The following is a 24,861-nucleotide window of genomic DNA, read 5'->3' as shown; positions in this document are numbered from 1 at the left end:
AAGGATGAAACTATAAGAAATCTAACACTTTCTATTTTGGCAATCCAAAATCCTAAGTGCCTTAAAATCCAGTAAACGAAATGAACAAACAAATTTTAATAAAGCAGTACTTTCTGTTGAAGGATTATCTTAGAACTTTCTAAGGGAGCGTACGGGACGAAACCGAAATGTAGCTTTTCGGTTAGCCTAGGAAAACTAGTTACAGTTTTTCAGGCTGAGCTAGCTGCAATTAGGTTCTGTGCTACCGAGATTAGCGGGCGAGGAATTATTAATTCTATGGTCGTAATTTTCTCGGACAGCCAGGTGGCTCTGCGAGCTATTAGTTCCTACCAGGTCAATTCAAGACTGGTTTGGGACTGTCTGGGTGCTCTGAAGGAAATTAGGGACCAAAATAAAGTCTTTCTGGTTTGGGTACCTGGTCATTCAGGACACAAGGGAAACGAAGTGGCAGATTTATTGGCCCGGGGAAGGCTCTGCGGGATACTTCGTTGGCCCGGAGTCCTGTTTTGGGGTTTCGAAGTGTGTTAAGTCTGCGACCATTAACTTATGAGTGTAGGTCTCAGGAGAGACAGGCGAAGGAGTTTATTAAAGGCTATTCGCCGAGGCTGACTGCAGAATTAATCCGTCAAGGCCGTGGGGGCTATAAGGATGATTGTAGGCCTATTAACTGGCCACTGCATTCTCAGAAAACACATGCATCGCAAAGGGCCTGGCAGATGACAGCCTTTGTAGGTTCTGCCTGGAAGAAGAGGAAACGGCACTGCACGTGTTGTGTCAGTGTAAGGGGCTTGTATGCCTAAGGATGTTACTTCTCGGGGAAGAAAAACCAAGGCCCGAGATCTTTACCCAGGAGTCACTCTCCAGAATTAAAGAGTCTGATTAAACGGACGGGTCTGGAGGGCGAGCTCTAAAGTCGGGGAGCCACAATAGATCCAAAGGGGTCGCAGTGGCGTAGGCCTTGAGGCCGCCCTAATCTAATCTAATCTATTCTATTGCAATTTTAGATAAATTAACATCATTTTTTTTAAGAAAATGATTGAAATATTTTCTAACATAAGCATCGCAAGCTTCCAAGCTACAGTGGGCAGCTAAACATTTTACTTTGCGGCTTATTATCACAATTATCACAATTTTTTTCAATTATCACAGTCTATCGGCTAGAGTGTGGTAATCTCGCTGATTTTATCTGTTTAGTGTAAAGAATTTAACTACACTTTGTTTCCCTTTCAAATTGCAATTGCTGAAACATAAATGAAGTCAAATTCTCTACATTAAAGTGATTAATCTAATTCTTATGATGTATGAAAGCCCAAAACCGGTCAAAGATATAAAAATGCATGCTGCAACAGGATAAAAATTGCATTGCGGACCTAACCACTGCAATATAATCTACCAATGACAGCTCATGCGGGTCTTGCCCACACTATTCTACACAGAATCATTCACCCACTTAATCGCCAAGATATCATAGTTATGAACCATTAAACAATGGAATAAACAACTACGAAACAATGCAGTAACATAACAGGAGCAAGAGAAAGTAAAATATTTTTCGTAGATTTTTCTCTTCTCGTACAGCTAAATGTCCGGTGATGGACAGTGTTGTCTGAAAGGAGAGTTCGTCAGTGTACTGAAATAAGCTCAGGGCGCCAAGGTGTTCAGACGTTGACATTGATTGAGTAACGAAGATTTGAAGAATGCAAGAATAGGATATAGACCACCTACAGAAGAAGGAAGTTATTATGAAGTATAGAGCGAGGAAAAGACGAGATAGAATTCACACATCATAAATTGGTCAAAATAGTCTATCTTAATACATCTTGTGGCATAACGACTATCCCATGTTTAGGACTAACTAATTAATAATAGTTCTTTAATGAGAGGTAATAAAATAATAATAAACTTCAAAATAGGTAAATTTTAATGCAAAAGATATAAATAAAACAATCAAATGTTTGGGTAAATCTAAAAACAGAAGTACTAAGCAGAAATTCAACATTTATAATTAAAAAAAAAAGAAATAAACCTTGTAGATCGCAGTAAGTGCACAAGAAAAATGCAAATAATTTCTAAGGACAGTTAGAAATAAAACTATTTTCCTATTCTAATGGATAATTAACTAAGAAATAAATAGAATAGTTATAATTTTCGTTAAAAGATAAAATTGTAAATTAACAAATTGAATTTCCAACTTTATCTTTCTCCACATCATTTTTTATTACGAGAATTTTATTGATAAAACTTGTGTGCAATTTTTAATGTCCATAAAAATATATAAATATATAAAAAAAAAAATTTAATTACCCATTATATGAATATATCTGCGTATATATGTACTTAGATTGTAGTACATACTGAAGAAGTTATTTCTCTTGAAATTGCCAGCACATATTATGTTGTGCGAGAGGTTAAATATACATGTTAGCATGTTAATTTGTATGTACATGCCAAGTCTTGGTGTTTAACTCAAGAAAAAGAAAAAAAGTGACTAATTTAAACATTCTTAATTTAATGTGTAAATTATTCAATGTTATTTTTTTTGTAAAGCTAAGCTTTTTAAGTTCTAGACTGAGTTTTAAGCGCAGATATAGAAGGCTAATATTGTAGAAAACTTGTGTAAGCCATACACGATTCCTTTTATTATTAGTCTCAAGACAAACAAAGAAGTTCATTACCAGAAATCTTACGTTGTTCTATTCTAACTCACTAGAATGGTTTTTGCGCACGTGTAGAGGTGAGAGAAATACAAAATATAAAATCTGATTTTCTCTGACAACTAAAGATCTTCCGAACATCTATAGAGGAGCTTTCCGAATTTAAAAAATAGCGTAGTTCGACTGATCCGAACAAGTGATATTTAGTTCAGGAACATTGAGGTGAAATTGTATGTTTAGACTAGCACACAAAACTTGTATGTGTTGTAGGTTTAAACTACCATAGTATAACTCTAAAAAGGAATGCTAGCAAACTGTTCTTTATTACGAAGTTTATTGGTGCATTTTTTTAACTGTGGGATTTCTTTCAAAAGAAGAGATCAGTAGGATTAATCTCACTTTCAGATAATTTGGTACAAATACTTTATTTCTTTTTGGCTACATCTCAGTGAACTTGATTAAAGTATATCGTCAGTGCTGCTAGTGAGGTATATGAGGGATTAAAAAATAAACAATTTAATGAAATGACATCTTCTATTGTCATGTCAGACAATCAGACAGAAGAATGATGTAATATAAAGGGTTCAAAAGTTCCTATTGGTTATAAAGGTTTAGGTACATGTTGTGACGCAAGTCCAATTTGTTATCGCTAAAGAATCAAAAACATGTTTTCGTCAAAGACAAATTTCATATCAATTATTATTGATGCTATAAATTAAAAATAGTAATTACTGTGTAATATAGACTTAAGTAAATATAACCAGAAATATAAAAGTATTAACGTTTTTTATAGATAAATATGTTACCGGCTTTAACCTTAAACTAAAGGTAACTAATCACATATTAAATCCCAAAACTGTTTAATGACAAAAGATAAAACCATAACAAACCAAGGATCTTATATCTAGAGATAGTAAATAACGAAGATCAATAGAATATTGAAGGTTCTCAAGAGATCGAAACAAATGGTTGCTTTGGTGTGGTCAAATTACATGAATGGGTAAGATATGACCGAAAAGAGTACGTTATTCTTAAAGATAATGAGGCAGAATAAGATCTTACGAAAGATGACCCGACAGAGTGCAGAGGAAAAATAATAGGGTTCAAGAAATAAAATACGAAGTAAGAGGAATGGAGAGAACAAATTTGGAGGAACAGAAAAGATGGGAAGGAGATAGTTCAGAGGTTTTGGGTACTTGATTCCCTTGAGGAGATCCAGGATTCGAATCCAGCTGTTAGGCTCTTAGGTTTTCTATTCAAAGGAGCTTCTTACAGCTCACAGGTCCGATAATGGACAGAGCTTTCCAAAAGCTGATAGTATTAAATTGAAAAAAAAAAATCTTCGGGCGCCATTGACATCACCTGTTGTCGCGCCTAAATTACAATCGTTAAATTATCAATAAAAGAAGAAAAACTTACGCAAAAATATCACTAGATATTCGAAACATATCTCTGCTTTATTTTAGCACCAATGCTAAAACAAATAATAACCACTTTACACGCAAATGCATCGTTAATACTCCAAGTAAATGGTATCTAAAAATAGAAAGATGCAGTAGCAAGATAGTTCGTTAATGGTGATAATCTAGATATAGTAGGTTATCCTTGAGATCACAGAGCCCCAAGTACGTCATTACTGGAAATGAGTTTAAAGACAGAACGTCTATAGCTTTATTGATGAAGATGATAGATTAGAATCAATCAAGGTCAAAATGATGCCAAAGAATTTTTTTTTTACTAAAGCTTTTAAACCTCTATTGTGATGGAAAAGCTCGGTAACTCCACATGTTGAATAAAAATTTCTCATTTGTTCTAGAGTTAAATTTAGGAGCTTTCTTGCAGTAGCTTTGAAATGTTGGTTAAAAAGGAAGACGATTCAAATTTGATTATAATATTTAGGAATGTTTCCCCATTTAAAATCTTCTTCATTAATTAATTATAATACTCTTTATAATGTAGGATGGAAGATTTGCGAGGTATCGGTCAAATAAAAAACAACTCGTCTCTTTGCCAACGTTTCGACAAATATATTGTCCTCTTCAGGGCCTGGATATTACAAATACAAAACAATTTACAGAGTCAGTAACATAGAAAAAACAGTAAAAATCGGTAATACAAAAATAAACAGTAAAATACTGTAATATATTTGTAATAATTATATGTAATATATATGTAATAATAAATGTATGTAATATAAATTAATATATATAATAATTTTTGTATTACTGATTTTTACTGTTTTTCTATGTTACTGACTCTGTAAATTGTTTTGTATTTGTAATATCCAGGCCCTGAAGAGGACAATATATTTGTCGAAACGTTGGCAAAAAGACGAGTTGTTTTTTATTTGACCGATTCCTCGCAAATCTTCCATCCTAAGTTTAACAATTTACGGTCACGAAACCTATATATATTCACTCTTTATAATCGCCAATTTTTTAAACCAGGATACAATAACTTGGTTCAATCGTCAATTAATAATTTTCAAAAGTGTTTTAAAGAGAAATTAATTAACAGAAATAGAAATATCATAAAAATTGTAGAATGAGAAAACGATAGCAATTAAAATACAGAAAAAGATAACTACAAATAAAATCTTAATACTTTTAAATCACACAACACTGACCTCAACATTGGTATTTTAAAGATAGTTTCCGGTCCCAGACAATAGGTATCGTGCAATTACGAAAGCCCCCCAAAAAAACTAAAGAACGAGCGAAGTGAACTTTTGTCCTAATAATGATGGTATCCGCTACAACTATGTTACACAAGTAATCTTGAAACTCTTTGTACCATTGTTAGTACGATATACCTTAAAGACCTTGTATTTACGATTACTTACTTCAATATTTCGTGTAATTATTTCGCTTATTTTTATTATTATTATTATTATTATTATTATGTTGAATACCAGCAGCTCTAGACGTCTCCTAAACTTAGACGAAAGCTTTAAAAATTATTTTTCTTTGAACATATTTTTATTTTTATTTGTTTATTGTCATGAAACAAAACGTAGTTAACAAGATATGCCTTCATAGCGATGAAAAACAGAAAAACCTTTTGCTGTTTATCAAAAAACGTACAAAAAACCTAATCAAGTAAGGGATAAGTGCGTGTGATAAGTGTAAATAAGGTTATTGAATTATTACAGAGCACGTAAAATTTGGTATTCTTTAAAATCTCAAAAAATGGAAATGAAGAATTAAAAAAATAATATAAGCCTGAATATTTCTAGTGGCATTAAAGTCACTGAAGAATATTGGCAAAAAACTGCTCCTTTATTTAAAAAAAAATAAATAAATAAGAAGTTGCACAAGAATATACTCGTAACACGATTGATATGATCTTTTTGTAAGCTGATTACAGATTCGATTTTTTATATCATAATGTGGCCTTTCATTGGATAACTACCATTAAAATACAAAAAAAAAAAAAAGAACTAGAAGACTATTCAAGAAAAAAATAGACTCTAGATAAGATTGATAGAAGCATATTTCTAGATAATCAGTAATAATGATTGAACCTGATTGACTGATTAAGAACAAAAGGAGATGATTGGAAAAATAGAACTGTCATCACAACATCCAAACTCACAGAAAATAATAAGCAAATTATTCTTATTAGATCAGATTTATCGGTTTTCTTTTAATAGTGGATAGAAAGCAAGTACCTACAATATTAATGGAATGGACTCGAATATTCTGGGTATTTAAAGTTTTCTTTTATGCTGGACAATAGAAATAGCTAAATAAACAACATCATTTAAGAAAACCAAATTTTAAAATGAAAATAAAAAGATTTTTTGAAGAAACAATTTGGTTGAAACAAGCCATCTGTTTCTATCCACATTGTTGCATGGAAAAGCCTCAAAATGCAGGCCTCCATCAAGAAAATCCATTCAAAGACCATGGAATAATATCCAAATAGTGAAAAAAAGTCCTAAACTAATAATTCAGAAATAATCATTAAACAATTAACAATTTGTAGCATTTTCTAACCGAATTCAGAATTGAATTCAATATAATAATATTAATAACCAGATAAATCATACTCATTGTTGAATAATTTAAATGAAACTGACTTTAGAAATTATTTCTAGACAATTTAGATTCATCGCTGTGCAATTTAGAAGTATTTAAAAAATACCAACACTTTTTTTGAAATAAAACGAAACTCATTCAGGTTTTATTTCAGAAATTCAATTTAGGTAATAATAGATATAGGTACACTAAATCTTTTTGGTACAAACATATTTAAAATTCATAATATTTGCGTGTTTATTAAAACCATAAAGATCTTAAACAACTGATTTTTGTTACAGAAAAATGACATTATTTGATAATGATAAAGGTGGTTTTGGCGAAAAAAGGGGCAAATAGGAATAAAAATAAAGTGATTGCCTTTTTATAAAAACGAATTTAAAAAATTAATAACAATAATAACAGAATCTGAGTTAGGTCTGATATTAAGAGTGTCGTTTGGTCTCTTCGGAGCGCCTCGAGAACTGGTTTCTATCCCCACCTGTTTTTTGCCTTTCTCATCTTTCTAAACCCAAGATACAAAAAACTAGAAAAAAAACTCTCTTGTCTCTAATCTTTGATGAAAAATTAAAGAAAAAGAAAATTGTAAACAAATCCCTAATTTAAAGAATTAAATATCTTAAACAATAAAAGATTTAAATTAAACTAGAAAAAACAAATGGATAGAACTAAGTTGAAACAGTTTAAAATAAATTTTTCAAAAAAAAAGTCACTCACCTATACAAAGTATATTCCAAAAACCACGGGGAGAGAAACAGTGACTTAAATCCTCTTCAAACAAAGAAAAAACTACTTTAAAACAACACAAATGTACGTATTTAGTCAAACAACAACAACAATACAACTAAAACTTAAAAAAACAACACAATTCTTTATTTTTTTGTCACAAAACACTTTTTTTCCCCCCCCTCCTTAATAAATTAGTGATGAATAATGACCAAGAAAGAAACAGCACTAAAAGATACACGTGTCTTGCACACTTGCACAGATGTTTTCGGGGACGACAACTGTGTTATAAAAAAGTGAAGGAATCTTTTTACTCTTGTGGTTTACAGCAAGAGAATGGAAAAGTTCTTGAATCTGGCAGATGTTTTTTTCAAAATAAGAACACTATTTTTAAACGGCACTTGCAACCGGTGGTATTATTTATACCATTATTATTTGCAATATTCAATCCCTTTTTTTGAAATCCATTTTTCTCTAGTTTAAGAAAGAAATTCACTTACTGATAACAGTAAAAAATAATATAAATATACTAAAAACAAAATCAATTGTGATAACAGAACACACACATTGATAATACTTAGAATTTATCAAAAAAATTTCATAACCCTATGCAATCAATTTAAAAAATAACTTTGACAAAATTATTGTACAAATAATTTAAAAAATTATAAAAATAGAAATTAAAAAAAAAAATAAAAATTTAAAGAAAACGTCCGTGCTATTCGTGTGTGTGTGCGTGTTAGGTCAGTCGACGACTGGCTGTTTGCTGGGTGCCACCACTTCTTGCGAAGCCGCCTGGCGCGGGCGCGCGGTGTTTCACCTAGTAGAAAAGAGTAAGAGACAGACCTCTCGCAGGTATTCCTAGCAGTGTTGCCAGATCTGTGATCAAACCTCCACCACTACTACCAACATAACTCTTACAGTGTTTCCCTCTTCTGGGGCGCCCACATCTCGCTCTCTACACTCTACACTACCCAAAAAGAAGAAGAAGAAGAAGAAGAAGAAGGAAAAAAAAAAAACCCTCTTCATCTTCTTACCACTTCTCCTATATCATACTCTTCCTCTCTCACTTGCACACTCTTCAATATCTTTCTTTTAAAACTAAAACTTCTTTCATTCCTCAAAATGTAGTGCTCCTCCTTTAAGCTGTACACAGGATCAACCTCGCGTCTGCTACATCGTCTTCACTAGAAAAAAAAGTTCTTGTCTTCTGTATTGGATCAAAAAAGAAATCTTCTGCAATCGCTCCTGTTAACCCTCTCTCTCCCTCTCCATTAATTTTTATTTTCTTTCTCTATCAGAGGCTCTCCACCTACACACTCCAAAAAATCAAATTCCATCAACTATAACCGCAAACTCCTAACTTCCCTTATTCTTCTATTATATTTAATTTTCGTAAAAATAGTTTTACATTTTATTGTTAGAGTATTTACGTAGTTAAATTTTGGTAGCAACAGCGATATTTGAGATCATTTACATGTAGAGCTGGCCCAGACCTTCCCAGTTACAGTAGAACTAACAATTCTCTAAAATTCCGTAAAGAATTCATTAAAATCTGAACAATAAGAAAAGAGATATAAACGTTTGAAATTTGAAGTAATTAGAAAACCAGAAAAATTTAACTTTTCATATCTCAATAACTTTTATCAGTTCATGCCACATAGAGCTTATTTTTCTCTATAATTCGGTAAAGAAATCATTAAAATCGGAACAGCATGAAGAGAGATATAGAGGTTTGAAATTTGAATGAATTTGAAACTTACATTGAAACAATCCAAATTTTAACCTTCCATATTTCATTACCACTATTATCACTGGAATATTGTAGTTTACAGCAGCCATAGAAAAATTCTCTACAATCCCGTAAAGAATTCACCTGGTTACCTTATCTGGATAAGCACTAATGGAGTGAATTTAGGGTGTAGTGAAATGAAGAATGACGGAGATTACATTAAAGTATCCGTTAAAATTTCGTTCTCAATTTCTTATCTAAGACATAATAATTCTGTAAGAACTTGAAGCACAAGAATTAAGTCCCTAGTCGTGTTACCTTGGAAGAACTGATTCAAATAAACAGTCTTAGACCATCATGAGCTTAGTGTGGATACAATGTTGCATCCACTTTCAGGAAAATCTAAGAAGGCTAATTAGTTAAGGCGGTTATCAGCAAGTAGGGTTTTTTCAAAACAAGTTAGATTGTCTATAGATAGATGTACTCGAATAAACTATATTGTGTACTGTATTGGATATTTTATGTAGAAATAGAAATAGAAAAGAAATTTATTATTCTGGGACAATTGTCCCCTAAGAATAAACACAGGTACAAATAGAGGCCTTATCAGTTTGGCCTGTGATTAAACAGAAAATAAATAAGTATTTACAAAAAGTGAAAATAAAAATAACAGCAGAAATTAAGGAAATAAATTAAAACAATTAGAATTTCGGAGGAAGCTGAATAGAAAGGAGATAACTGAATAGACGGGATTTAAAGATAGATAGGGTAGGAGCATGGCGGACAGATGATGGCAAGGAGTTCCAAAGAGAGGTAGCACGTATGAGGAAGGACTTGTCAAAGGATGAGGTACGGTGAGAGGGAATATAGAGATCGGATGAGCGAGATCTGTTATTACGGGAATGTATCGAGGATTTAAACTTAAGGAGTTGGAAAATATAGGAAGGCCTTTGAGACTGGATGACTTGAAAAAAGGAAAAAAGCCAAAAAATATTGGCGGCGATAGAGAGGGGAAAAGCCACTTCAACTCGTCGTAGCAGTGCGAAATGCGGAAGTCTCTCTGGAAATGCTGAAAATAAATCTTATGAAGCAGTTCATGAGAGGCGCTTGAGCTTAGCTTCAATATCACCAGAAAGACCGCCATACACTAAGCAACCATAGTCGAAATGGGGGAATATAAGAGAGGAAACTAGGAGTTGCCGGGTCTTAATTGGAAAAAGGTGACGGGAACTATTAAACTATGTAGTGTACACACTGAACTCAGTGTGAGCTACACACAAACAGTGTGCATTATATACACAAGAAAGGACTGATATGGCACTTCAGCTTCGGCACAACATGATAGAAAAACGGTATTTACTATTGTGGGCAAAAGACTTCAAAATAGGTGGCCGGCATGATGTCCAGAGCAATCCAAAGTGTCGAAGATCTCCTTATACATTGTGGAATATACTCTAGATCAGCTTGCCCTAAATAATGTTACTTAGTATTCATTAAATTCTTGGTGTTGAATAATTAAAAATAATAGTTTAACTTTAAAGAGCATCTTCTACTATAAGTACCTTCATAGCTTGAAATACTAACCACAACTAAATTTTTTTTTTTAGGAGTCCTCGATGGGATCTTTAAGTCAGGGGACACACTGAAAGTCGTACTGAGATCTGAAGGAGGATGCTAAAGAACAATGCAGGTAAACAATATGGTTTATGAACCCATTAGACTAGCCTTGCAATTACTATGATGGTTTTAGTAGGCAATCTCCCGTAATTGAGATTTAGATCAGCCAGTTTTTCGGTTAGAATCTAGGCATCATGTCGAACTATTGGTGAAGCCTCAATATTCGTACACAAAGAAAAAAAGAACACTTAGAAATCTTCAGAGATAGTTGAAATAATCCAAATATTTGGGTTTAGCGAACCCCCCCCCCCAGATCACTGACTTGGCAATTAGGTTTTGAAACCTTTTTCGCTTTATAACGCCAGTTTATTGGACCCAGTAACCGACTATGCTGAATTTATCATATTAAGGACAATTTAAAGTGATATAGTATTAATATTTGGCTCGGGAATCTTCTCAAATTGTGAAGATTAGGAAATGTTCTTTAAAAAATAGTACAAATTTTTTATTTAGCTTTGCAGCATTGACACCTCCAGCGGGAACCAATATATTGTTGAACTTCCTGCAAATTTTTTTTTTTGTTTTTGAGGTATATTTCGTCTTTCTCTTTATATACAGACTCATATACAATCAGACCGGAACTCAAAACGCGAATATTTACACTCAATTCGCTCTGTTTAAATAAATTTTAGATGAATTATTGTGTAGTATTAATTTCTATAAATTAGCTGAGAGAGCAAGTGTTGTGTGAGAACGGAAACATAAGTGAAGTCTGAATTTTCCACACCAAAATGATCACCTCTGATGATGGATCTGAAAGGGATATAGTCATCGATATTGTCCAGTAATGCTGGGCACCTCGGTAACTGAGCGGTTCTAGGCGAGACCTGCTAATATGTATTGTGGTACTGGGTTCGATTCCCGGTCTTTAGGCCTTGGATTTTATTTAATGGTTAATAAAAGAAATTTACAGTAAAGTATGTTTGCTAGTCACCTCCGTCCACGGCACCTAATTGGGAGATGGACGTTAAGCCCCGCCTGAAAAAAATAGGCGATTACTTTACTTTTTATCCAGTAATGTCAACTAACCACATTTTAAAATTGAAGCGTTACATTAGTGTGCAATGTAATTTATAAAAACTGTTCTGGTTAGAACGACGTAAATTACTGTGTAAATTACTTTGACATCTTCCACAAAAATAGTGCTAAATTTGTCAAAAAAATAAAGTAGAATTCATCAAGTGAAATTCAGGGTATCATTATCAAACTAGTTGGTTTTTCTATTTGTTTGCTTATTAAGAAATATAATACGTTTCTTTAAAATTAGTTTAATTCAAGTTTATAAATATCTGGAGTTATTAAAGAAGCAATTTTTTATTAAAAATGTTAATTAAATCAAAAAATATTTAAAAGATAATTATATTGGTAAAAAAAAAAAAAAAAGATCTACAAATTAAAGTCAGGTTTAACATTTTCAAGTTTAATTAAAAGTTGTAAGAGAGGCGGTAGAGACAGCGCGATTCATTAAATACGAATCCACTTTTTTTACATTTAGATCCTTTTTTGTTTTTTTTTTTCAACGCAAAAGAACCTTCCTTGGGAGGGAAAAAAAGGCAGAAGTAAAAGTTAAAATTATTTTAAATATAGGTCAGATAGGCTAGGAAGGAGGCCAGGAACTTGTTCCACCGCCAACATGATCCTGGATGGTGCGGAGGGGGATACTACGTGACCGGATCCCATTGCGATCTATCTCACCGTATGTAGGGGGGGGGGGACAACATACCATCATCTGCATTAACTGCTCAGATAATAACGGCCGTACTCTAGCAAGCTTCACATATGTAAAGACTACTTGTATTTATACGTACATATATATCACATTGTGTGCTCCTAATTACTGTAAATAAATCACCGGAAAGTAGCAAATTTTCATCTCGTTTAGGTACCGCTAGGAGGAGACACAATAAGTGGTCAATATCGATCAAGCGAAATTTAACATCACTGAATTTAAACTTCTTTACTTTTATCGATATTTACACGAAAATCACTCATAAGTTCTCTTTAGAATTTGGTATATTCTGGGCACAAATGTAAATCGATATTTAAGAATCGATGTTTTGGTAGAGGAGATGGTTTTAATGTGCCATTTCAGAGTAATGTACGGTTTTTAAGGTGTACTATAAATATTGTTTGACGCCACACTTATCCAAGCGGTTATAGGCTAGACCCGCAATGCTACGATGTATTGTTGGTTTAGTGGATTCGATTCCCCTTGTTTATTTAATGTTTAATTTTTTTCTTTTTTTTTGTTTAATTATTTATTGAAAAATTTACAACTGCATAAACTTGCATCTAGTAAATATGATTAATTCAAAAGATGAATGCAAGAGTGGAGTCAGTTGTCCACTGACAACCCTCCGAGTCAATTACAAGTAGTGAGAAAGGAGAAATATGCAGGCGATAGATAGTGAATGAGATGAAGGTATTCACAATTAGAGTTGATGGAAAAGTGAGTAATTAGTAGAATAATAGCAAAGGAGTTTAACTAAATGTGAAAGGAGAGAGGGATATTTACAAAGAATTATTTGATCACTTGATTTGGAATGTTCGTGGTCACTGGTTGAGGGATTGGTAAAGGCAAAGTTATAGATAAATTTAGACAATGTCAGTTTATCTGTCGTGCAATAGTAAGGAGAGTTCGTCGTAGTGGGGATCCCAGGCAATTGGCATTCCATGGGAGAATTTGAAGAGAACTGCTCTGAAGGAGAGTTCATCGCGATCTTTTAGGAATGGTTAACAGAATAGTAAACTTTGTTTGCTATCTGCCTCTATCTGCGGGCACCTAATTTGGTAGTTGGACGTAAACTGAAAAAACAACTGAAAAAATAGGCATTACTTTACTTTATATTGTAGAAAAGATCAATAAAGACGAAATTCCCCAATTTTCTTTGAAATAAAAAGTGTATTCGCGTTTATTTTTGTAAAAACCCATACCAAATATATAAAATATTTTAAATAATACGGTTATAAATTGCATTTCTTTATAGCAGATTTATGATATGATATCGGAACATTCCTTAAAAACAATAATATAACAATTTGACAGTAAAATTTAGGAAAGATGAGCGGTTTACTTAGTTATGTAGGAGAGAAAATACCTCAGAAAAATGTTTGACATGGTTGGAGCATTTGTTAAGGATGGGTGAAGACAGAATCACAAAGGCAGTGTACGTATGAGATGACGGTTGAGGATAGAAGAAGAAGGGGAAGACCTAGGAGCAGATGGAAAGACTCCGTATTAGAATCCCTGGTGGGATACGGTTTGACTGGAGGCCGATGCCACGAATAAGGAGAAATGGAAGGATCGGCTCGGATAGTAGATTGAGAGGATTCTGCTATGTGAGGGAATAAAACCTCTATAAAGATAAAAAAAAATGTTTGGCCCCGTGATATAGGATAATCAGTGGGATAAGACTGCTTGGTAGACTGCGATGGGCAGGACACATAGCTAGGATGAGTGAAGATGAAATTCCTAAGAAAGTGCTGGAAGGAAACATGCAAGAATCCAGAAGAGTAGGCAGACCAAAGCTGCGCTGGGAGGATAATGTGGCAAAGGATGCTGCATCTATGTTAGGATTCCGAAACTGGAGGGCGGCTGCGCAGCAAAGAGACGCCTGGCGGGCACGTCTTGAGGAGGCCAAGACTCTGCATGAGTTGTAGTGCCAGTTAAGAAGAAGAAGAAGAAGAAGAAGTGGGATAAGACTAAAATCAAGAGCCGATGGATTGGTAGGAACAGTTAAACGGCTGGGGAAGGAAAGGATTCAATTCAAGAACTTCGCTGGTCATCCTGAAGGCTGACAATAGAGGAGAAGTGGACCTCAGGAAATGAGAAGATGAAGACACGTGGCTCAGAATAGAGTGAATTGGTAGAGAGGGTTTGGGCCTATAAGGGCGGTTCTTCTCAACAAACAAAAGGAGTTGTTATTTAAATTTTAAAATTTAAATAAGCCTAAATTTCGGTTTTTAAAGTACAATAAGACATCTTGGAACATATTAATATTCACTCGTTCCAGCACCTCCAAATTATCACCTATTACCCTTCCCCTTCGTACCCGATCCTCTATTTTTTTTATAAAAATTGATTTATTATTTTCACTTTTATTTTGTATATACTTCTTTTTTTGTCAGCTTTCTAAAGAACATCATCTGTAATTATGGCAAAATATATATCAAAGTTATGGCTTCCAGGTTTTGAGGTTAATTAGAAATAAATGAAAGGAGAAAAAAAAAAGACGATTGGTTTTTTTTACTCAATAGAACTCTTAATTTTCATAAAGATTTATTTCTTTATTAATAATATCTATTAATAGAGTTTTACTTTGTTTTTTATAAAATCTGGTCTCACTTTCTCTCAATCCGTGATCGTAAATGAGGATATCCTGTATTCGAGAACCTCAGCTTGACGTAATTAAATTACCAAAATGTAATTCTTGATTAGATCCTAATTTGCGGATTGTTCAATTCAGTATTATTATCCACCTTTATATTAAACAGTCTAAAACCAAATTTTTTTTATAAAACTAACGATATTATGGGTTATCGTTTACAAAAAACAAAAATTAAAAAACTGTGTCTGTGTCATGGACACGGCCGTGTGTTGTACGTGAACACGCTACTGGCTCTTCAGGAAAAGTATTAAGCAGCGGTAAGTGTTTTTCTTTTGTTAGCTTCAAGGAGCGCAGAAACCGTAAACGATCAGACACATTACACTTATGTCCGAATGGATTGTTGACAAACGTCGTAGTTAAACGTGCACTAAGCTGCTGCCCAATGTGTCTTCATAATCGACGATCGAACAGAATCTATGCCTATACAGTCCGTTGTCGATGTAGAAGCGATTTCTTTATCCACTTGCACAATTTCAACCGCCGGTGTACTGGACACCGTCGTTGATACGCTCGGCCGCATTCATTCTTTTACGTTCACGACACAGCTTGACTCGGTCATATGGTTGTTTTATTATTACCATTCGATTATTCTTGAAAAGCCCTTACCAACGGTATATACGATCTCTGTATTTGGTTTTGGCTTTTCGACGTGTATTTATATATTTTATATATATTTTTGATAATAGTTTTTACTGTAACACCTTATTATAATATTCACTGTCACTATTTTACACTAATGTTTTACATACAATCGATAGATTGTGAAGGCAGCAGACGATTAAAACTTGAACGAACATCGTAGCTTCTCCGAGTCAAACGATATACTAATTGCAAATCTCGATACGCAGCAAAATTATCTCAAAATTGCGGCGCTTCCCCCTCCACCGCGCGCGATGCGTCACAGTCCTCGCTTATCGTAATGAATTCTTTGATCCTTTTTAGCTATCCAGTGGTCTAATTTAATTTTGGATGTAGACGATAGATTCGAAACTATAATGCCAAACTGCATCCTCCGATTTTGTTATCATTAGGTTTTTTGGATTGCCTCCATATGTTAGCAAATTTAAAGACGTATTCACGTCAAAAAAAAAAAAAACCTTATAAAGATAACGAATTATTCAAGACATCAAGTTAACCATCAATGAACGTTAAAGCGATCATAACATTAAGTATAAATTTCATTGACATCAACACCATCCCTCAGAAAGGCCATGAACTTTTCACCTTGCCCTAATATTTGAATGCAACAATATTTAAAAGTTCATTACTAATAAAAAAAAACAAGATTTGTTGGCTGGCATTACGCTACAAGCCAGCTGAATCATTATATTAAAATAAATAACAAAACCACACACACACACACACACACATGCATATTACGCCCGGCTGTTTAGTGTTACAAAATCTAAAATGTCCGTTATAAATTCTCGTTACGTAAGTAGAAAAAAAAAAAAAAAACTCCCTGGGTTGGGATTTTGTGGATTGTATATAGCCACGCCTGCAACCAACTCGACCACATTGTACAACCGGATTCTCTAGAGCGGCTCTTTGTACATAATAATAACTTAAAAATCAAAAATTCAAATCATTTTTCCGAAGAAGGTAAAAATAAAATGTGTATACACATATATTTTTTTAAAGAATAAAACGAAATGGTGTATAAAAATTTTGGGAACATGATTATAAATATGAACTGTGTAATACACATAAATTTACAGCTTAAAAAAAAAATTACAAATGTATTTCCGGGAGTCCCGGTGTATTAACAAATAGAATCTATAGTATCTTTATTTTAGGTTCTTTACTTGGTGTATATTTTAATCCATAAGCTTCTTCTTCATTGGCTTTGACGTCAATGCAAACAATACCTTTTTTTTGGTCGAGGAGGTGCCATTTCAGAGTAATGTACGGTTTTACGGTGTACGATACTTACATATTGTTAGGCGCCACTGTTACCCAAGCGGTTATAGGCGCAAAGCTAAGATGTATTGTTGGTATAGTGGGTTCGATTCCTCTTGTTTATTTAATGCTATGAAAAAGAATTAATAGTTAAGCTGCCTACGTCGGATGTCAACAAAAAAAAAAAAGCTCTCTAAGACTGTGGCTAAACTTCCTAGCAACATCCTGGAGGAAGCACATCCAGTAGAAAGACGTTCTCAATTTAATCTTAAACGGAAATATCGTTTCCATTAGAACTATTGAGGATTTCATGTTACCAACTCAAAAAATGTATCAAGATGTTACCTTAGTCGATCTCAATGATCTGGACTTTGGAATTAAAGATGCCTGACTTTTGGGACGGCCAGGACATGTAGGCATGGCAGAAAATAAGGAGCACTAACTCCTCTACTTCCTTAAGAAGCCTAAACTGTTCGGTGGCCAGCACAGCTAAACTCTGAATTGATTTTGCTGGACTGAGACAGTCCCAAGTAGTCTGTGTCAAATAAGAAGGAAACGGGTTGTAAGTTACGAAACATGGAATGCAAATAATACAATAGATGTCAACCGGGAGAAGAAAGAGAGGAAGTCTACGACAGACCTGGGAAGATGGAATTCTGGAGGAGATGGCCAATCGCGGTTTGGCTAACGAGAACTAGGCATGACAGTGAGTCACTCTCATTGGAAGGGCCCTGCAGGGATATCACTTAGGCTTTCCATGATGATGTAGTTAGCTTTATTCGAGGAAATTCTATTTACTAGTTGACGTTATTTGAGTCCCTAAAAAGAACAATGAGGAGATGATTCTCTACTGCATCATAAACAAATTTACCAGCTTTAGAATCCTCAACAAATGGTGTAGTGAGAAATTTTTCTAACATTAGAAAAAACAAAAAAATCCATTATCTGTTTGCAAATAATAGAATTTAGATTTACCTAGATCGTTAAATAAACTAATAAATGGTTTAAAACCCAATGAAATAGAACATCATAAATATAGAATTAAACAAAGAAAGTAAGCAAGTCTAAAGAGAAGACTTTTACTGTGGTAAATCGGTAAATCTGTATATGTACACCTATTGGTGGTTTCGTATGCACTTATATTATACACACTGGAGAGCTGGAAAACAGTGGTGGAGGTAATAAAAATGCACTTAACTTTAACAACCAACAACTCAAGTTGGTATAGGTTATTCTAGAATTAAACATACGTTAGTAGTAACGCTCCTGTTGTGGGTATACAAGTTGTATTGTCCACTGATTTATGTACATAAATACCACATGCTATAAAATTGGTTAAAAAAAAAAAGAAGGATTTCTTGGCCACGCCCATCAATGATTGATGTAAGGTTGCCATAGTAATAAGTACTCTTTATCTGCATGTCTTAACATCCATTAACATCCTTCGTATTGCACACCACTGTATCCATTTTAAACAATCCTAAGTTTTATGATCGTTAAATAAAATAATAATAATAACAAAATATCTGGGAAGGGATTATCTCAGTGGTTAGCGTATTCTGGATTCTAACGTGGAGATCTAGAAATCGAATACAGCTGGCCCTTAGATTTTGTTTCTCTTTCTAGAAGCATCGCACAGCTCTCTGTTCGGTTTTAACGAGAGATAAAATCAAATTAATCAAATATGGAGGTTCTGTTACATTTTACGTGATAAGACTATACTTTACTTAGAAGTGAATCTTTACACTTCCATGTTACTCATGTTAGTATTATTTAAAATATTGATTCAAACATTTTGTAATGTGTGAAGAAAATTCCAAAACAGAAAATTACTCTATTCAATTTACTTTTCATTTTTCCGATTAAGATCTCATGAGTATTATAAAATCGGTGAGTGTTTTCGTATTCAGTGGACGTTAAAATTAATTATTGGTGAAAATTTTTAGGTTCTCCAGGTTTGAGAGCTGCAGTTAACAGTCTTGATTTCAAGAAAGAAATCGAATTGATTAAAGGATAAACGACATGGAAGAAGGTGCATTGTACGTTGCGAAACATCCGGTAGAGGAAAGAGAGGAAGGCTACGACAGACCTGGGAAGATGGAATTCTGGAGGAAATGGTGGATCGCAGCATGGCTAACGAGAACTAGGCAGTGAGAAGTGAATGAAGGGCCTTAAATATAAATCTTAAAAGAAACGGTAAGCCGATAAAATCAAAGTGTAATTTAATTTGTAAAAATCGACACGATTACAGTCCTCCCATTTTCTAAAAGTAAGTGAAAGTATAGAACATCTTAGCGTACATTATTGTCATTAATAATAAAAAATATGGAAGGGATTAGCTATGCGGTTAGCGTACTGGACTCCCACGCAGAGGTCCCGGGTTCGAATCCAGCTGCTGACCCTTAGATTATCTCTTCCTAGGAGCTTCTTACAGCTCACTGTCCGGTGATGGACAGTGTTGTCTGTAACAAGAGAATACTATCCGGAGGCCGGCAGTGCACTGAAAAAAGCTCCGTGCGCCAATAACCTTAGATGTTGACGCGACTTAAATCATTAAAAAATAATAATAATAATAACAAATACATAGCCTACAATTAACCGTTGACAAATAGGCGTTAAAATTATTGGCGCTCGGAAAAAAAAGACTGTCGAACTATACCACTGCAAGCAACATGGGAAGCCCTATGTACGACTAGAAAGATTATAGGCAGAAAAGAAGCGCCCAATGTACGACTCTGGAGTAGAGGTACCGATGGATGGAACAATACACTAATTGACTCGTGAGTTACTCTTAGCAATACCAACTCCCATCTTAGTCCAGTTTTTCCTTTTTTTCGCCGACATTCATGTTTAAACTAGAGAAAAATGTTTAACGTACAGTTTAATTGGCCGGTAACCTTTAATTTTAATATATCTATTTTCTTTATTCTTTAGGTTACACGCTTGAGGGATTCTTGGTGTTGGTTTCTGTATTATCATCATTTTCATAGTTTACCGTGCATGAAACTGGTAGCAGATCTCTGGCCACTCAGAATCTGAATTTGTAATCATAGTTTAATTTAATCATTAACTTAATTAATAGGCTAGTTCTGTTCGATAACAACAGATTCTAGCGGGAACAGTCAATCGATTCTCCTTTTTTTTTAATGATTTCCACAAACTTTAAATTTTTACTAGATGTTGACTTTAAACGTGTTCAAAGGACTTCCTGAAGTAAACTTCCTTTACGTTCTTCTTCTGCAGGCATACTCTCCTTACATTTATAGCTCTGAATATTCTCTAAGATTTCACTTTCGGATAATGAAGTCTCTATCCCCTTCATAAACATGAAGAGTCGCTTTAGAAACGGATGGGAGAAAAAAAAATAATACTGTTAAAGATCAAATAGTGTTAATGAAGTGTTGTTTCCAAAAATTTGACCTCAAAAATAGCTTTTCGCTTTAGGATAATTGAGAATGATACTTCAAAGATCATCTTGGAAACTGAAACGGTTGTAGGGATCACGAAGCAAATAATTAACTACACTTTGCTATTGAAGTTAAAAAAGTGCGTTAGAAACGTAAATTAAAATCGAAAAAGTTGGTGGGGGATTTGAATGATCGACTAAAAAATTTCCACCGCAATTTGCTTAACAAAATCGACCTATTTAATTTTCTTGTTGGTTGGACTTTTCATCTCGGGGGGGATCAATCAAAAACGAGCATTAGTCAAATTCCTTGAATCTAGAGGTCCCAAATTTTTATAGTTATAGAATAAATCGATTAGTTTCTTGTTGATAAAAATATGCTGATGCAAATGGTGGCTTATTTCGATTAAATTCAATTAGCAATGAGTTGAGTGGATCAAATTTCAAGTGTACCATCTGAAAACCGCAAACCTTGCCTAACTTTTTGTGTTTTTTTATGTCCGCCTACAATTTTTTATTAACTATAATATTGTACTACCTACCAAGCCTTCCCATTAATCATGAATATATACACAATAATATGAATACATATATGTATAAGTATAAAAAAAATAAGAATATAGTATTGTATTGAAATGGTACTAAAAAAGTGGGGTTGGGCCGCCAGCCCTTGACACAGTTTCGGGCGTAGTTACGAAGGCGGATACACATCTTGTTTGCTTTGTTTGCTGGCCAGATATTGCACTAGATTTGTCCAACAACTAAAGTCAATCCAGTTTCCAACTAAAATTTGGATGTATTACAAATAGATTCTGTCTAGTTTTGAACTAATTTGTAATCGAGTGGATGAATGTTAGATGGATACGCGGAGTTAGACGGAAATAAAGTCAAATCAAAATTAATTAAATCCCCTCTCTCTAAAAAAAAAGTCAAAATTTGAATTCTATTTTATTAAAATTTAAACAAATCCCCTCAAATGTTAAATTATTTTTGCGTTACAAAACAAACAGACGAAGCTTCTTAAAAAAAAAAAAATTCAATTTTTTAAATATGCAAATTGGATGAATAGACAACTGTTGCAGTAGTACTTACAAATTTTTATTTATTTATTAAAAAGTAGAAAAAATTATAATTGGAATATTAAAAAAAAACAATTTTGATACAGTTAACGACTAGAGAAAACAACAAATGACATAAAGCGAAATGAACAGCCAAAAAAGTACGTCAGTTTGGTTTAAGAAAGAAGTGGGTGAACAGATAAGAAGACCAAGATAAGAGCCCAACGAGTGAGAGACAGGCTAAGGAGGTTACCGTATTGTCGGCACACATAGAACACCCGACAATAACAGCAAAAGAACAGCACAAGTTCCAGCAGCAGCAGCAGCTCTTGCACTAGAAGTGGAGGAGGATGGCGATGAAGGTGGGTGAAGAAGGGTGAGCTAGCAACGTGTCAGAAGAGGCATGCGCGTGCGTGCGAACGTGCGTGAATAAAGTTGGTGCGTATGAAGGAGATGTGGCAACACAGCAATACCCTGCGTTCCTGTATGGTGGGGGATCTTCTAGCATCCATTCACTCACTCTGCCTGCGGGCCAGACCCCATCAAGGGAGCGGATCTTAACACTCTACTCTTTTATATCTTTTACGAGCGGCTTTAACAAAAATAAAAAAACAATACTCAAAGCACTTCTACTACCTTGGATAATGAGACATAGACAATGGCATTAACAGCGATAAAGAGATCCAGGTGTAAAAGTGAAATGGGGCAAAGAACTGCTAAAAACGAGGAGAAAGATGGACTCTTAATAATGGACATCAAGACTTGAGTCAGGAAGCAATAAAATAAAAACTAACAGTTTGAACGCAGCTGTACAGGAAACATGTTGAGTTAGCCTCTTTTTGGCACCATAAAAGATTTAATGTGATTGATTATTACTAGGGCAATTGAGGGCTGAATTTCTACTGGACCTAAACTACCTAAAACTGTCCTGAGCTTTATTAAATAACTCTTTACTTTCATCAACCCAGCATCGATCACAGTAATTCGGAAGTTTTAATTCAAAGTACCTTCTTTTTTTAAACTTCTTTACGCATTCAGATTTTTCGTACTCAAAAACTCAAAACTTTACTTTTTATGATCTCAAAAGTGGAAAATCGGCACGTGAGCAATGCTCTAGGTATTTTTAGCTACACTTCCTGAACAAGTAAAGAATAACACTGCAAAGATTGATTTAGATGGTAGAAAACAGCATCTTTAGTAGTAAATTAACATTCAAGGCATTTTGGTTTGGGTTCAAGACTAGTTTTTCACCCTAAGATTATCTTTCTCAGAAATCGAGACAGATTCTGATGGACAGTATTTGTTACTTGGATTTTATAGAGATCTTTTAAGATTTTATGGAAATGAATATTATAGGGCAATAAACTGAACTGAAATCTAGAACTTTTGCGATCTGAATGCAGTGCTTAGTGTTATTGCAATTACTATTTCCATATGAAAGAAAATCTAATTAGAAATCAAAAAGGTTTTCCAAAAATTAGTACTGGACTGTTTCCCTATTTACTCATCTTTGACTTACATGTCCATATCACATTGTTGGACAGAATGGTTCAATCAATCTTCGAAATTTAAGAGAAAAAAGGTGTTGATGCACAGTTGGATTAATTGAAGAATATTTTAAGATTTTTAACAGCTGATTACTTTAGAAGGAGTAGAATAGTAAGAAATATAATTACTTCAAATTTTGCAAATTATTTATTATTTTAATTTAAAATTATACCATCTCTCTAGTTAGGAAATTAAAATGTAAACTGTAACTTCAGAAGAGAAGCTGTAATTATTAATATTTTTGAATAAAGTGTCTTCTTAATATCGACTCTTAAAAATAACTTATTAGCAAAATAACTTCATTAACTTTCATGGCAAGTCTATCGATGGCGTTTATTTCCACGAAATAACCATTAAGCACAGCCAGTAATCCGGATCATTACTTCAGAAGTAACTTAATAAACTTCTCATCAAATATCACACCTTTCAAACTGAAAATTCTCTCTCTATTAATGTCTGGCAGATGCTAAACTTACTGACATCCATTCACAGATTCGATACAACATTTCACAGTCCAACTTACTGAAGAAAGCAACTATCACAAGTTATCACACTAGATATCATTGAAATCCTGGACTAAAAGTAATTTGAAAATAGAAGATAATGTTCTTTAAATTGCATAAATAATTATTGCATTTGAGAATGTCTATCGCTCAGGAAGGTTGGTTTTTATTTTTTTAGGCATTAAATTTAGTTTAGATAACACCAAAGCCTGCAAAATTGATCTCAAATCTTTACGATTAACTGTATTATGCATTATTTTGACCTAGTTTCAATCTGGAGGATGATTGGCCTAGTTTGATTAAATCAAATGTTAATCCTCTCTCCAAATAGTCTTATTTGACAATCATGAAATATTTACATACAAGGGATTCCCATATTACTTACTAATATTAGCTTCCACGCTACATACAAAATTACGGTAGTAATAGGCCAACTATTTCTCTTATTAATAATGAATATTACAATAATTATAATAATATCGTATTTTCGAGGAAACAGCTATTAACTTAATATTATAATTGCTTCAGTAAAATCGTTCATTATGTTTTAATAACCCTAGTATCAGAAAATGGCAATAGCTTCAAAAATAGAATGCTGAAATTGAGCGCAACTTTTCCTGTACCTGTTCACGAAAAGCATCCTCAAAATATGTATTTCCGGTGTTTCTACTAAGAACCCAAATTTGGAAGTTTGAGAGGATTGCAATAGCTCCTTCTTGTAAAAAAGATTTTGAATGAATTTCCAGGAGACTTAATGAGTTAGATCTTATTCAATTAGCCAATTACAGTTGTACTAAGCAAAAAATATAATTAAAATTAGGCATAGGCAAACAATAAGAAATATAAATCTAGGCCAAAACTAATCTAAAATTTCAAGAAAAATAAATAATATCTTTGATTTAATGCAAATTCATTTAATTTAATTTGTAATGGATTTCTTGTTGGTGAATATTGTCAAAAAATGGATAAGAAATAAATTAAAAGAAAGAAAAAGTAATAATTCTTTTTTTAAAAAAATGACGTATTCAACACCATTTTGGTAACTGGTTCTTATCTTTCATTGGTTTGGGCAAACCACTGCATAAATTATCGTGACTGACGCTTGAAACATAAAGAGTAAAGTTACTGCTTTTTAACAAATGTTTACTCCGATTTGTGATCATTGAATGCTTTATTGGTTGCTTCGCCGCGGAGCAAGTATATCAACGGAGCTACGTTCAGTAAGGTTAC

General features: G+C 33.6%; 1 protein-coding gene across 1 annotated transcript in view; it reads right to left on the bottom strand.

Moving 5' to 3' along the window:
- The window catches only part of ft (cadherin-related tumor suppressor fat), a 425,132-nt gene extending 416,759 nt beyond the window's left edge, over positions 1–8,373 (bottom strand). Inside the window, exon 1 of the mRNA XM_074129946.1 lies at positions 7,412–8,373. The gene's annotated coding sequence lies outside the window, so the exon portion shown is untranslated. The remainder of the gene's footprint in view (positions 1–7,411) is intronic.
- Positions 8,374–24,861: the final 16,488 nt, after the last annotated feature.

The sequence above is a fragment of the Rhodnius prolixus genome, unplaced genomic scaffold (genome assembly GCF_049639745.1).
Source record: "Rhodnius prolixus isolate KJV_2025 unplaced genomic scaffold, Rpr scaffold_21, whole genome shotgun sequence".
In the NCBI taxonomy this organism is placed as follows: Eukaryota; Metazoa; Arthropoda; class Insecta; order Hemiptera; family Reduviidae; genus Rhodnius; species Rhodnius prolixus.
The sequence above is the reverse complement of the archived record's forward strand: the minus strand, read 5'-3'. Positions and strand labels throughout refer to the sequence as shown.